At 37.0% G+C, this 15,807-nt stretch overlaps 1 protein-coding gene across 3 annotated transcripts in view; it reads right to left on the reverse strand.

Moving 5' to 3' along the window:
- OCA2 (OCA2 melanosomal transmembrane protein) overlaps nucleotides 1-15,807 on the reverse strand; it is a 339,669-nt gene that overhangs the window by 208,365 nt on the left and 115,497 nt on the right. The gene's annotated exons all lie outside the window — the stretch shown is intronic.

Consider the following 15,807-nt stretch of genomic DNA (forward strand, 5'->3'; position numbering starts at 1 on the left):
TTTTTTAAAATATTATTTTCCATATGGTTTATCCCAGGAGATCGGCTATAGTTCTCCATGCTATACAGTAGGACCTTGTTTATCCATTCTAGATATAATAGTTTGCCTCTGCTGCTGCTAAGTCGCTTCAGTCATGTCTGACTCTGTGCAACCCCAATAGACGGCAGCCCACCAGGCTTCCCCGTCCCTGGGATTCTCCAGAGTGGGTTGTCATTTTCTTCTCTAATGCATGAAAGTGAAAAGTCAAAGTGAAGTCGCTCAGTCATGTCCAACTCCTAGCGACCTCATGGACTGCAGCCCACCAGCCTCCTCTGTCCATGGGGTTTTCCAGGCAAGAGTACTGGAGTGGGGTACCATTGCCTTCTCCGAGTTTGCCTCTACCAACCTCTAATTCCCTCTCCTTCCCCACCCCTTTGACAACCACAAGTCTGACCTCTATGTCTGTGAGTCTATTTCTTTTTTACAGATAGAAGTAGCATATTTAGAGGTGGCTGTAGGCTTAGGAAGATTTTAGACAGCTTGTCTGATGATGGGTGGGGCTATATTCCTGTGTTACTGGTTGTTTGGCTTGAAGTGGCCTAGCAGTAGAGCCTACAGGATGTTGGGTGGTGCCAGGTCTTGGTGACAAAGTGGTGACCTCCAGGAGAGCTCGGGCCAATGAGCACTCTGTAGTACCTCTACCACCAGTGTCTTCATTCCCACAGTGAATCACAGCTGCCCCCTGCCTCCCCAGGAGACCCTCCAAGACAAGGAGGTAGTTCTGGCCCAGGCTTCTATTTAGTCACAGCTTTTCCCTGGGTCCCAGTGCACACAGGCCTTGTGTGTGTCCTCCAGGAAAGGGGTTTCTATTTCTCAGTCTGTGGGGTTCCTGTCATCAAGTCTTACTGGCTTTCAAAGCCAAATGCTCTGGGAGATCCTGCCCTGATGCCAGGATCCCAGGTTGTGAAGCCTGACATGGAGCTCAGAACTCTCACTCCCGTGGGACCACCTCTGCAATACAATTGTTTTCTGATTTGTGGATTGCCCACCCAGTGGGTGCAGGCTTTGATTTTATCTCAATTCCACCCCTTCTACTGTTTTGTTGTGGCTTCTTTTTTGTCTTTGGATGTAGAATACCTTTTTTGGTAGGTTCCAGTCTGTTTTGCTAGTAGTTTTTCAGCAGTTAGTTGCGATTATGGTGTTTTTGTGGGAGGAGCTATGCACAAGTCCTCCTACTCCACCATCTTGTTTCCAGCCCTTTAGCACTTTCTCCAGCTTAGTACTGTTTTTCAATTATTACTCTGAATTACACATTAAGTATTAAATCTCTTTGTGAATATTTTAAATTAACTTCAAATTTTATTTTAATTTGATAATCATTCTTCCTATTCTAGTAATGAACCTATTAATACCAAATAACTCTGCCCATCATGTGATTCAAATGTATAGCTGTGCTGTCATTATTGATAATGAGAATTTATGTTAATCTCTTATAAAGACACTGTCCCTGGACCTATGTTTTCATTTGTGGCTACACAAAAATAAGTAGTGAAAAATGTTAGTTGCTCAGTCATGTTCAACTCTTTATGACCCCATGTACTGTAGGGTCAGAGGAATCTGACCCGTTCCAGGTTCCACTGTTCATGGAATTCTCCAGGCAAGAATCATGGAGAGGGTAGCCATTCTTTTCTCCATGGAATCTTCCCTGACATAGGGGTTGAACCTGGGTCTCCTGCATTGCAGACAGATTCTTTACCGTCTGAGCCACCAGGGAAGCTCAGCAAAGCTCACACCATGTAAGTAAATATTCCTTTATCTCTGAACTACTATAAAATGAATCACAACCACTCTTGGTTATCCACTAAAAGACATTAATTAGATACCTTTTCTGAAAGATATAGTTTAACCCAAAAAAAGGAGGGAAAGTCACTGAGGGGAAGACAAGGAATGTCATCTTTAATAAAACAGGACAGCCCTAAATCCACGTCCCCAGGGGATGTCATTTTGGCACAAAGCTGGGTAAGGAGCCAAGGCTTAGCTTTAGTGCAATCAGAGAGGGTGCTCACCTCCAGGGTCCTTTAGGTGTTTTTACAAAACCTTACCTTTCTCCCTTACTGTCAGGTTTAAACTCTGGATATTCACAACACCATGTCAGTATGCCATGGAAGAATGTGGGAATAGTCTAACAGACTGCTCTTTCCCTTCATCTTTCTGTGTGACTTGGTAAAGGCCCAGGACCCAGGCCCTATCTTGGATAACATCCCACAGATGTCAGAGAATTCAGATCTAGGATTCCAGGAACAGGTTTAAAAGAATGTAGAGTTAGCTCAATTTGTGTCCAAGAGAGACATTATGCCTAGTTCTTGTTGTTCTGTTGCTCAGTTGTGTCCAGCACACCAAGCTTCCATCTCCTTCACCGTATCCCAGAGTTTGCTCATGTCCATTGAGTCGGTGATGTCAACCAACCATCTCATCCTCTGCCATATCTTTCTCCTCCTGCCTTCAATCTTTCCCTGCATCAGGGTCTTTTCCAGTGAATCAGCTCTTTGCATGAGGAGGTCAAAGTATTGGAGCCTCAGCTTCAGCATCAGTCAATCAAATTAATATTCAGGGTTAATTTCTGTTAGAATCAGACTGACTTGTTTGATCTCCTTGCAGTCCAAGGGACTCCCAAGAGTCTTCTCCAATGCCACAGTTCAAACACATCAATTCTTTGGTGCTCAGACTTCTTTATGGTCCAACACTCACATCCATACATGACTACTAGAACAATCATAGCTTTGACTAGATGGATCTTTGTCAGCAAAGTAATGTCTCTACTTTTTAAAAAACTGTCCAGGTTTGTCATATCCAATAAAATAGACTTTAAAACAAAGGCTGTGAAAAGAGACAACGAAGGCCACTACATAATGATCAAAGGATCAATCCAAGAAGAAGATATAACAATTATAAATATATAATATATATGCACCCAATATAGGAGCACCACAATATGTAAGACAAATGCTAACAAGTATGAAAGGGGAAATTAACAAAACACAATAATAGCGGGAGAATTTAATACCCCACTCACACCTATGGACAGATCAACTAAACAGAAACTTAACAAGGAAACGCAAACTTTAAATGACACATTAGACCAGCTAGACATAATTGATATCTATAGGACATTTCACCCCAAAACAATGAATTTCACCTTTTCTCAAGTGCTCATGGAAACTTCTCCAGGATAGATCACATCCTGGGCCATAAATCTAACCTTGATAAATTTTAAAAAATCAAAATCATTCCAAGCATCTTTTCTGACCATAATGCATTAAGATTAGATCTCAATTACAGGAGAAAAACTATTAAAAATTCCAACATATGGAGGTTGAACAACACACTTCTGAATAACCAACAAATCACAGAAGAAATCAAAAAAGAAATCAAAATATGCATAGAAACTAATGAAAATGAAAACACAACAACCCAAAACCTGTGGGACACCGTAAAAGCAGTGCTAAGGGGAAAGTTCATAGCAATACAGGCATACCTCAAGAAACAAGAAAAAAGTCAAATAAATAACCTAACTCTACACTTAAAGCAACTAGAAAAGGAAGAACTGGAAAACCCTAGAGTTAGTAGAAGGAAAGAAATCTTAAAAATTAGGGCAGAAATAAATACAAAAGAGACCATAGCAAAAATCAACAAAACCAAAAGCTGGTTTTTGAAAGGATAAATAAAATTGACAAACCATTAGCCAGACTCATCAAGAAACAAAGAAAGAAAAATGAAATTAATAAAATTAGAAATGAAAATGGATAGATCACAACAGATAACACAGAAATACAAAGGATCATAAGAGACTACTATCAGCAATTATATGCCAATAAAATGGACAACGTGGAAGAAATGGACAAATTTTTAGAAAAGTACAACTTTCCAAAACTGAACCAGGAAGAAATAGAAAATCTCAACAGACCCATCACAAGCACAGAAATTGAAACTGTAATCAGAAATCTTCCAGCAAACAAAAGCCCAGGTCCAGACGGCTTCACAGCTGAATTCTACCAAAAATTTAGAGAAGAGCTAACACCTATCCTACTCAAACTCTTCCAGAAAATTGCAGAGGAAGGTAAACTTCCAAACTCATTCTATGAGGCCACCATCACCCTAATACCAAAACCTGACAAAGATACTACAAAAAAAGAAAACTACAGGCCAATATCACTGATGAACATAGATGCAAGAATCCTTAACAAAATTCTAGCGATCAGAATCCAACAACACATTAAAAAGATCATACACCATGACCAAGTGGGCTTTATCCCAGGGATGCAAGGATTCTTCAATATCCGCAAATCAATCAATGTGATTCAGCACATTAACAAATTGAAAAATAAAAGCCATATGATTATCTCAATAGATGCAGAGAAGGCCTTTGACAAAATTCAACATCCATTTATGAGGAAAAAAACTCTCCAGAAAGCAGGAATAGAAGGAACATACCTCAACATAACTACATCACTTTCTAACACCACACACAAAAATAAACTCAAAATGGATTAAAGATCTAAACGTAAGACCAGAAACTATAAAACTCCTAGAGGAGAACATAGGCAAAACACTCTCAGACATACATCACAGCAGGATCCTCTATGATCCACCTCCCAGAATTCTGGAAATAAAAGCAAAAATAAACAAATGGGATCTAATTAAAATTAAAAGCTTCTGCACAACAAAGGAAATTATAAGCAAGGTGAAAAGACAGCCTTCAGAATGGGAGAAAATAATAGCAAATGAAGCAACTGACAAACAACTAATCTCAAAAATATACAAGCAACTTATGCAGCTCAATTCCAGAAAATAAACGACCCAATCAAAAAGTGGGCCAAAGAACTAAATAGACATTTCTCCAAAGAAGACATATGGATGGCTCACAAACACATGAAAAGATGCTCAACATCACTCATTATTAGAGAAATGCAAATCAAAACCACAATGAGGTACCACTTCATACCAGTCAGAATGTCTGCGATCCAAAAATCTGCAAGCAATAAATGCTGGAGAGGGTGTAGAGAAAGGGAACCCTCCTACACTGTTGGTTGGAATGCAAACTAGTACAGCCACTATGGAAAACAGTGTGGAGATTCCTTTAAAAATTGCAAATAGAACTACCTTATGACCCAGCAATCCCACTGCTGGGCATACACACCGAGGAAACCAGAATCGAAAGAGACACGTCTACCCCAATGTTCATCACAGCACTGTTTATAATAGCCAGGATATGGAAACAACCTAGATGTCCATCAGCAGATGAATGGATAAGAAATCTGTGGTACATATACACAATGGAGTATTAGCCATTAAAAGGAATACATTTGAATCAGTTCTAATGAGATGGATGAAACTGGAGCCGATTATACAGAGTGAAGTAAGCCAGAAAGAAAAAAACCAATACAGTATGCTAACACATATATATGGAATTTAGAAAGATGGCAATGATGACCCTGTAGGCAAGACAGCAAAAGAGACACAGATGTGTAGACCAGACTTTTGGACTCAGAGGGAGAGGGAGAGGGTGGGATGATTTGGGAGAATGGCATTGAAACATGTATACTATCATGTAAGAAACGAATCGCCAGTTTATGTCTGATGCAGGATACAGCATGCTTGGGGCTGGTGCATGGGGATGACCCAGAGAGATGTTATGGGGAGGGAGGTGAGAGGGGGGTTCATGTTTGGGAACACAAGTACACCCGTCGTGGATTCATGTCAATGTATGGCAAAACCAATACAGTATTGTAAAGTAAAATAAAGTAAAAATATAAATTTAAAATTAAAAAAAAAAACTCACTAGGGCAGAGCTGTGACAGCAAAAAAAAAAAAAAAAAAAAAAGTCTTGCATCTATGTGCACAGGGTTACTTCAGTCGTGTCCAGACTCTTTGTGACCCTGTAGTCTGTGACCTGCCAGGTTTCCCTGTCAGAGAAGGGGTTCTTCAGGCAAGAATACTGAAGCTATTGGCCAAGACTGGTTGCCATACCCTTCTAGAGAACTATATTTCCTGCCACCCTAGCTGGCAACTCCCCTGAGTACTGTGCTGTCAGAACTCCTGCGACCCAAGCAGCTGCACCACCTCCACACCTGACCTTCACAGGGGCAAACCTAAGTCCTCCAGGGCAGCCTTGGGAGCAAACCCTAGTGGAGGACCCACATGTAGAGGTAGAAATAAAACTGAGGTATAAATAAAACCACAATTGAAATCCAGGGGCAAGCTGGCTAAGGAAGAAGACCCAAAACATTCCCACCAGCTGTACAAGCAGTAGACTAAATCCACACGATCAACTAGGAAGACTCTGTGCGTATGGAATATATAAAATGTCACTGAGAACTCCCACAAAAGAAAACACACTAGTTCTGATAGCTATGGACATTGGAGGAGAGAACACACAGGAGTAGTATCAGATTAGAATCTGAGCTGTCCCCAGAGCTGGTCCAGAAATCAGAACAGTGCTGGAGGGCATCCTGGGAAGGTGAGGCGGACTATGATTCCCAGCGAGGGAAAGGACTCTGACAGCAGTGACTCAAGAAAAACATTTATTATCCTTCTGCTTTGACTTGTTTTTATGTTTTGTCTGTACCGAGCAAGGATCTCATTCAAAATTGATGGAGAAAGAAAAAAGTTTTCAGACAAGCAGAAGTTAAGAGAATTCAGTACCACCAAACCAGCTTTACAATAAATGTTAAAGGGACTTAATAGTCAAGAAATACAAGAGAAGAGAAAGATCTACAAAATCAAACCTAACAACTAAGAAAATGGCAATGGGAACATATATATATCAATAATTACTTTAAATGTAAATGTATTAAATGCCAACCAAAAGACACAGACTGGCTGAATGGATACAAAAACAAGATCCATATATATGCTGTCTACAAGAAACCCACTTCAGACCTAAAGACACACATAGACTGAACGTGAGAGGCTGGAAAAATATATTGCATGCAAATGGGAAGCAAAAGAAAACTGGAGTAGCAATCCTCATATCAGACAAAACGGACCTTAAAATAAGAATATTACAAGAGATAAGAAAGGACACTACATAATGATCAAGGGATCAGTCCAAGAGGAAGACATAACAGTTGTAAATATATTTGCACCCAACATAGGAGCACCTCAATACATAAGACAAACTCTAACAGACCAAATGGAGACAGTAACACAATAATAGTAGGAGACTTTAACACCCCACTCACACCAATGAAACAGAAAATTAATAAGGAAACACAATCTTAAATGATACATTAGATAAGATAGATCTCGTTGATATCTTCAGGACATTCCATCCAAATGCAGAATATACCTTCTTAAGTGTGCATGGAACATTCTCCAGGATAGACCACATCCTGGGTCATAAATCAAACCTAATAAATTTAAGAAAATTGAGATCATATCAGTCATCTTCTCCAACCACAACACTATGAGGCTAGATACCAATTACAAGAAAAAACTGTAAGAAACACAAACACATGAAGATTAAAAAACATGTTTCTAAATAACCAACAGGTTACTAAAGAAATCAAAAGGGAAATTTAAAAATTTCTAGAAATGAATGACAATGAAAAATAACAACTCAAAACCTATGGGATACAGCAAAAGCAGTTCTAAGAGGAAACTTTATAGCAATACAATCCTACCTCAAGAAACAAGAAAAACATTGAATAGACAACCTAACTTACACATAAACAACTGGAAAAAGAAGAACAAAAAAACAAAAACAAAATTAGTAGGAGGAAAGAAATCATAAGAATCCGAGCAGAAATAAATGAAAAAGAAATGAAAGAAACATAGTAAAGATTAATAAAACTAAAACCTGATTCTTTGAGAAGATAAACAAAATTGACAAACCTTTAGCCAGACTCATCAAGAAAAAAAGAGAGAATAATCAAATCAACAAAATTAGAAATGAAAAAGGAGAGGTTACGACAGACAATGCAGAAATAAAAAGGATTGTAAGAGACTATTATGAAAAACTATATGGTAATAAACTGGATAACCTGGGAAAAAAATGGACAGATTCTTAGAAAAGTTCAATCTTTCAAGACTGAACTGGGAAGAAATAGAAACTATGAACAACCCAATTAAAAGCTCTGAAATTGAAGCTGTGGTCAAAAAACAAAAGCCCAGGACCAGATGGCTTCACAGGAGAATACTATCAAACTTTTAGAGAAGAGTTAATGCCTATCCTAAAACTTTTTCAAAAAATTTCAGAGGAAAGGACACTTCCAAACTCATTCTATGAGGCCATCATCACCTTGATATCAACACCAGACAAAGACAACACAGAAAAAGAAAACTGCAGGCCAATATCACTGATAAACATAGATGCAAAAATCCTCAATAAAATTTTAGCAGACAGAATTCAGCAACACATCAAAAAGTTCATACACCATAATCAAGCTGGATTTATTCCAGGAATGCAAGGATTGTTCAATATACAAACATCAATCAATGTGGTATACCATATTAACAAATTGAAAGATAAAAACCATATGATAATCTGAATCAATGCAGAAAAAGCCTTTGACAAATTTCAGCACCCATTTATGAGTAAAACTCTTCAAAATATGGGCATAGAAGGAACCTACCTCAACATAGTAAAGACCATATATGATAGGCCTACAGCAAATATTATTCTCAATGGTGAAAAATTGAAAGCATTCCCCCTAAGATCAGGAACAAGACAAGGATGTCCACTTTCACCACTATTATTAAACATAGTTCTGGAAGTTCTAGCTAGAGCAATCAGAGAATAAAAGGAAATGAAAGGAATCCAGATGAGAAAAGAAGAAGTGAAAGTCTCACTGTTTGCAGATGATATGATATTGTACATAGAAAACCTGAAAGATAGTATCAGAAAATTGCTAGAGCTAATCAGTGAATTTAGCAAAGTTGCAGGATACAAAATCAATACACAGAAATCACTTGCATTTCTTTTTCTTTTTTTTTCTTTTTCTTTTTTTTTCCACTTGCATTTCTATATACTAACAATGAAAAATCAGAAAGAGAAATTAAGGAATCAATCCCATTCACCATTACAACAAAAAGAATTAAATATCTAGGAATAAACTCACCTAAGGAGACAAAATAACTCTACACAGAAAATTATAAGACACTGATGAAAGAAATCAAAGATGACATAAACAGATGGAGAGATATTCCATGTTCCTGGGTAAGAAAAATAGGAAGAATCAATAGTGTGAAAATATCTATACTACAAAAAGCAATCTACACATTCAGTGCAATCCCTATCAAATTACCCATGGCATTTTTCACAGAACCAGAACAAAAAATTTCACAATTCATATGGAAACACAAAAGACCCTGAATAGCCAAAGCAGTCTTGAGAAAGAAGAATGGAGAAGGAGGAATCAACCTTCCTGGCTTCAGATTATACTACAAAGCTGCAGTCAACAGAAATATAGACCAATGGAACAAGAGAGAAAGCCCAGAAATAAACCCATGCACCTACGGGTACCTTAATTTTAACAAAAGAGGCAAGAACATACAATGGGGAAAAAACAGTCTTGTCAATAAATGATACTGGGAAAACTGGACAGCTACACATAAAAGAATGAAATGAGAACACTTCCTAACATCATACACAAAGATTAACTCAAAATGGACCTAAATGTAAGACCAGAAACTATAAAACTCTTAGAGGAAAACAGAGACAGAACACTTGATGACATAAATCAAAGCAAGATCCTCTATGACCCACCTCTTACAGTTACAGAAATAAAAATAAATAAGTGGGACCTGATTAAACTTAAAAACTTTTGCACAGCAAAGGAAACTATAAGCAATATGAAAAGACAACCCTCATAATGGGAGATAATAATAGCAAATTAAACAACTGACAAAGGGTTAATTTCCAAAATACACAAGCAATTCATACAACTCAATACCAGAAAAACAAACAACTGAATCAAAAAGTTAGAAAAAGACCTAAACAGACATTCCTCCAAGGAAGACATACAGATGGCTAACAAACACATCAAAAAGATGCTCAACATCTCTCATTATTAAAGAAATGCAAATCAAAACTACAACAAGATACCACTTCATGCCAGTCGGAATGGCCATCATCAAAAAGTCTACAAACAGTAAAAGCTGGAGAGGGTGTGGAGAAAAGAGAATGCTCTTACACTGTTGGCGGGAATGTAAATTGATACAGCCATTATGGAGGATGGCATGGAGACTCAAAAAACTAAGAATAAAACCAGCATATGATCCAGCAATTCCACTCCTAGGCATATACCCTGAGGAAACCAAAATTGAAAAGGACACATGTACCACATTGTTCATTGCAGCACTATTTACAACAGCTAGAACAACCTAGATGTCCACCAACAGAATGGATAAAGAAGTTGTGGTATATATACACAATGGAATATTACTCTGCCATAAAAAGGAATGCATTTGAGTCAGTTCTAATGGGGTGGATGAACCTAGAGCCTATTATACGGAGTTGAAGTCAGAAAGAGAAAGATAAATATCATATTCTTACATGGAGAAGGCAATGGCACCCCACTCCAGTACTCTTGCCTGGAAAATCCCATGGACGGAGGAGCCTGGAAGGCTGCAGTTCATGGGGTTGCTGAGGATCGGACATGACTGAGTGGCTTCACTTTCACTTTTCACTTGCATGCACTGGAGAAGGAAATGGCAACCCACTCCAGTGTTCTTGCCTGGAGAATCCCAGGGACGGGGGAGCCTGGTGTGCTGCCGTCTATGGGGTCGCACAGAGTCGGACACGACAGAAGTGACTTAGCAGCAGCAGCAACACATATATACAGAATCTAGAAAAAATGGTACTGAAGAATTTATTTGCAGGGCAGCAATGGAGAAACAGACATAGAGAACAGACTTATGGACATTGGGAGAGAGGAGGAGAGGGGAGATGTATGAAAAGAGTAATATGGAAACTTACATTACCATACATAAAATAGATAGCCAGCGGAATTTGCTGAATGGCTCAGGAAACCCAAACAGGGGCTCTGTATCAACCTAGAGGGGTGGGATGGGAAGACAGATGGGAGGGAGTTTCAAAAGGGAGGGGATATATATATATACCTGTGGCTGATTCATGTTGTGCTTTAACAAAAACAACAAAATTCTGTAAAGCAATTATCCTTGAATAAATAAGTAAATAAATACTAATGTGATGCCAGCCAGAGGCAGCTAAGCTGTTGCAGCATTCATTAATATACTGCCATAAAAAGAACAGACAAATAACAGAAACAGAAAGCCAAGTTATAAAATTAGTCTAATAAATTACAGTAACCATGCTCTCACTTGAACTACTTCTACATCTATTTTACTGTAAATTATCTTTTCTATTAAGAATTTTAAAGTGTTGACCTTTATGTCTATAATCCACATTTCAGTTAATCTTTTGATAAAGTAGAAGGTGTGGACTGAAATTCCTTTCTCCTGCATATGTATGTTCATTCATTCCAGGACTATATGTGAAAAAATTATCCTTTCTCCACTTAATTGGCTTTGCACCTTTGTCAAAAATCACTTTGTCAGAAGTCATATATGTAAGGATTTATATCTGAAATTTGCATCTGATATTTATATCCTTTGTTCTATTTACCTTCCACCTATCTTGATGCTAACCACACTGTTTTTGTTATTTGTGGCTTTATAATAAGTTGTGAAATTAGGTAGTGCTAGCCCTTCCAATTTGTTCTGCACTTTAAGACTTGTTTATGATCATTCTGGATACTTTGAATTTCCATATAAATTTTAAAATCAGTTTGTCAATTTCTACAAAAAGAAAATTTTGCTGTTTTTTAATAGGAATTGCATGACTCTATAGATCAATCTAGGGAGAACTAATACTTTAATGATGTTGAGTTTTCTGATCCATGACCAAAATATATCGCCCCATCTATTTTTATCTTCTTTAATTATTATCTGCAATATTTTGTTGTTTTCTTGCATATGTGTAGTCAGATTTCACTTATTTTATATATTGATGCTATTGTAAATGGCACTTTTATTTCAGCTTCCAATTGTTTGTTGTTAGAATATAGAAAACCATTAATTTTTCTATGTTGATCCTGTATTGTACACTTGTTAATTTTAGTTATGATTTTTCAGAAGTTTTTGTTTGTTTTTTTTCTTTTGTAGATTCCTTCAGATTTTACACATGAACAATCATGTAATATGCAAAAAGACTTAATTCTTCCTTGCCAGTGTGGATGCCTTGTATTTCTTTTCTTGACTTATTGTACCACCAAGAGCCTCCAGTAAAATGCATTTAAGTGGTAAGAACAGACATCTTTGTCTTGTTTCTGACCTGAGGAAAATATTCAGTTTTCCTCTTTTAACTATGATGCTGGCCATAATATTTTCATAGATGCTCTTTATCAAGCTGATGAAGCTCACTTTTTCCCTACTTTATTGAGTGATTTGATCAGTAATGGATGTTGAATTTGCCAAATATTTTTCTATATATCTATTGAGATAATCATATGGATTTTCTCACTTAGTTTGCTAGTAAACTGCATTGGTTGACATTTTCAAATATAGCACCAATCTTCCATTTCTAGGATAAATTCCACTCATTATGTATTATTCATTTTATAAGTTGTTAAATTGGATTAGCTAATTTTTAAATATGTTATTTGTGCTCATAAAAAGTATTTGTCAACAACTTTCTTATCCTGGTTTTATCTGCTTTAGGCATCAGGCCCTTATAAAGTAAGTTGAGAAGTCTTCTCTCCTCTTCAATTTGCTATAAAATTTTGTGTAGAATTGGTATTGTAGTATTACTGCTTCCTTAAACATTTGGTAGAGTTCACAAAAGCTATCTTAGCCTGAGTTTTTTGTTTGCTTTGCTTTGTTCTTTCTGGGAAGATTTTTCATTACAAATTCAATTTTTTTAATAGATACAGGGCTACTCAGGTTACCTAGTTCCTCTTGAGTGAGGTATGTCTTTCAAGGGAATTGCCCGTTTAATCTAAATTGTGGAAGTTATTGACATAGAGTTGTTCACAATACTCCCTAACAATGTCTTAAATGTCTGTGTGCTCTGTAGTAATATAATTCTTTTATTCCTGATACTGGTAATTTATGTCTTCTCTCTTATTTTCTTCTCAGTTTGGCCAGAAGTTTGTCAGAATCATTTATCCTATCAAAGAACTAGCTTTTTCTTTCATTGATTTTCTCTATTGTTTTTCCTGTTCTCCATGCTGGTCTGTGTTTCTTCAGCTTACTTTCAGTTTAATTTGCTCTTCCTTATCTAGTTTCTTCAGACTGAAGCTGAGGTCACTAATTTGAGACCATTCTTCTTTTCTAATTGGTATTTAATGGTATATAATCCCTTCTAAAATACTGTTTTAGAGCAGGGACCAGAAAACTACACTTGCAGGCTAGAATATAGACATGCACATTCATTTGTGTGTTGTCTGGGGCTGCCTTCCTGCAACAGTGGCAGAGTTGAGAGATTGCATCAGGGACCGTAAGGCCCATATGCCTGTAATAGTAACTATATGGCCTTTTAAGAAGTTTGCGGACTCCTGCTTGAAAGGAACCCTAAAAATTTTTTCATAATTCAGTTAAAAATATTTTGCAATTTCACTTTCTTCTTTGATTCTTGGAATATTTTACATAGGTTTTTCAATTTTATGCTGTTAAAAATAGCTGTTTCATATAGATGTTTTAAATATCTACTTTTAAAATAACTATTTCTTATAATTTCCAAAACAAAATATCCAAGTCAAAGTATAGGTCTTGAAAAAGTAAATAACCCATTATGCCTTTTTTTAAATCAAAGTATCATCAGTTTATAACATTATTTAAGTTTCATGTGTATAACAATTATGACATGGCTTAGTGTAGTTTCTTCATGTTTCTTGTGCTCTGAATTCACTGGACTTCCTGAATCTCTGAGATTATATCTTTCATAAAATTTGACATTTTAGACCATGTTTTCTTCAAATGTCTTTCTTTGTTCCTCTCTCCTTCAAAGGTAAGAATTATAAATATATTAGGCCACTTGGAGTTTCCCTTTAGCTCATGAATGTCTTTCATTACTTTTCATTCTGTTTTATTTTGGACCTATGTCCTTAATTTCACTAATCTTTTCTTATGAAATTCTTAATTTGCTGTTTTAATCCTAACAAGAGATTTTTATCTCATACATTACAGTTTTCATTTTTAGAAGTTTAATTTGGGCCTTTAAAAAATATATCTTTCATGTTTCTTTTTATTTTTTTAATTTAAATTTATTTATTTTAATTGGAGGTTAATTAATTTACAATATTGTATTGGTTTTGCCATACATCAACATGAATCTGCCACGGGTATACATGTGTTCCCCATCCTGAATCCCCCTCCCTTCTCTCTCCCTATACCATCCCTCTGGGTCATCTCAGTGCACCATGTTTCTTTTCAACTTAAGGAACATCTGGAATACAGTAAAAAAAAAAAAAAAGTTTTAATGCACTTGTCTGTTAATTATAACACCTGTGTCTATTCTGGGTTGATTCCAAATGGTTCATACTCTCCTCGTGATAGATCAAATTTTCTTGTTTCTTTGTGTGCCTGGTAATCTTTGATTGGATGTCAGACGCTGTGATTTTTACCTTGTGTGTTGTTGGATATTTTTGCATTCCTATAAATATTCTTGATGTTTGTTTTTGGATGTAGTTAAACTATTTAAAAACAATTTGATTATTTGAGGTTTTTTAGATTTATTAGGTGGAATCACAGCCAATACCTCATGAATTAAGAGGTTTACAGTCTTCCTGGCAGAAACAGATATTATTCTTGGCCCTCAGTGTATCAAGCACTCTTCCCTCTAATCTTTTTGGGTTATTCTTCCCCCGGACGCAGGTAGTTTCCCTCTGCAAGTTCTCAGAGGTTCTCTCTGTCTCCAACTCTCCCCTTTCTGGTTCTTGTCTTGTTCCCTCCAAAGTCAGTTCTACCTCCCCGACTCTAGAAATATGGTAGGCTCCACAAGGGTTCTCTTTCCCTGAACTGCATCCTGGAAAATCTCTCAAGTCAGTGAGCTGGGGCAACCATAAGTTCATTTCATTTGTTTCCCATTTCTCAGGGATCACTGCCCTTTTTTACCTGATATCTAGTACCTTGATTACCACTGTCTGGTTTTGGTTTGTTTCTGGTTTTGTTTTTTGGATTTTGGTTTATTTTCTTTTTGGATGTCTCAAGCAAGAGGGTAAATACAGTCCCTGTTACTCCCTCTTGGTCAGAGCAGCTTTTTTTTTTTTTTCTGATGTATAGGCACACGCAAACATTCGTGAAGACTACATGCACCAAAATAAGTGGCTTCCCTCGTAGCTCAGCTGGTAAAGAATATGCCTGCAGTGCAGGAGACCCAGGTTCAATCTCTGGGCCAGGAAGATCCTCTGGAGAAAGAAACTGCAACTCACTCTGGTATTCTTGCCTAGAGAATTGCAGGGACAGAGGATCCTGCCAGGCTACAGTCCATGGGGTTGCAAGAGTCAGACACGACTTAGTGACTAAACCACCACCAAGCAACAAAGCAAAATATTGAGAGGATTTATTTCCAGATATTGGGATTATGACAATTTTTCTATTTCTGATGTGTGTGTGTGTGATTGACATTCTCTAAAATAAATGTATTACTATAAAATAAAAATAATAAAACATTATTTTCCTGTGAAAATAGGTCTCTCTCTCATGTGTATGCAACCTATCCTGGGTGACAGATTACAAAGCAAATTACAGGGTCCACACACTTTCTGGTGTGCTCATGTGACATGGTCAGGAGGGGCCTGCTGCTCA

The sequence above is a fragment of the Ovis aries genome, chromosome 2 (genome assembly GCF_016772045.2).
Source record: "Ovis aries strain OAR_USU_Benz2616 breed Rambouillet chromosome 2, ARS-UI_Ramb_v3.0, whole genome shotgun sequence".
Lineage (NCBI taxonomy): Eukaryota > Metazoa > Chordata > Mammalia > Artiodactyla > Bovidae > Ovis > Ovis aries.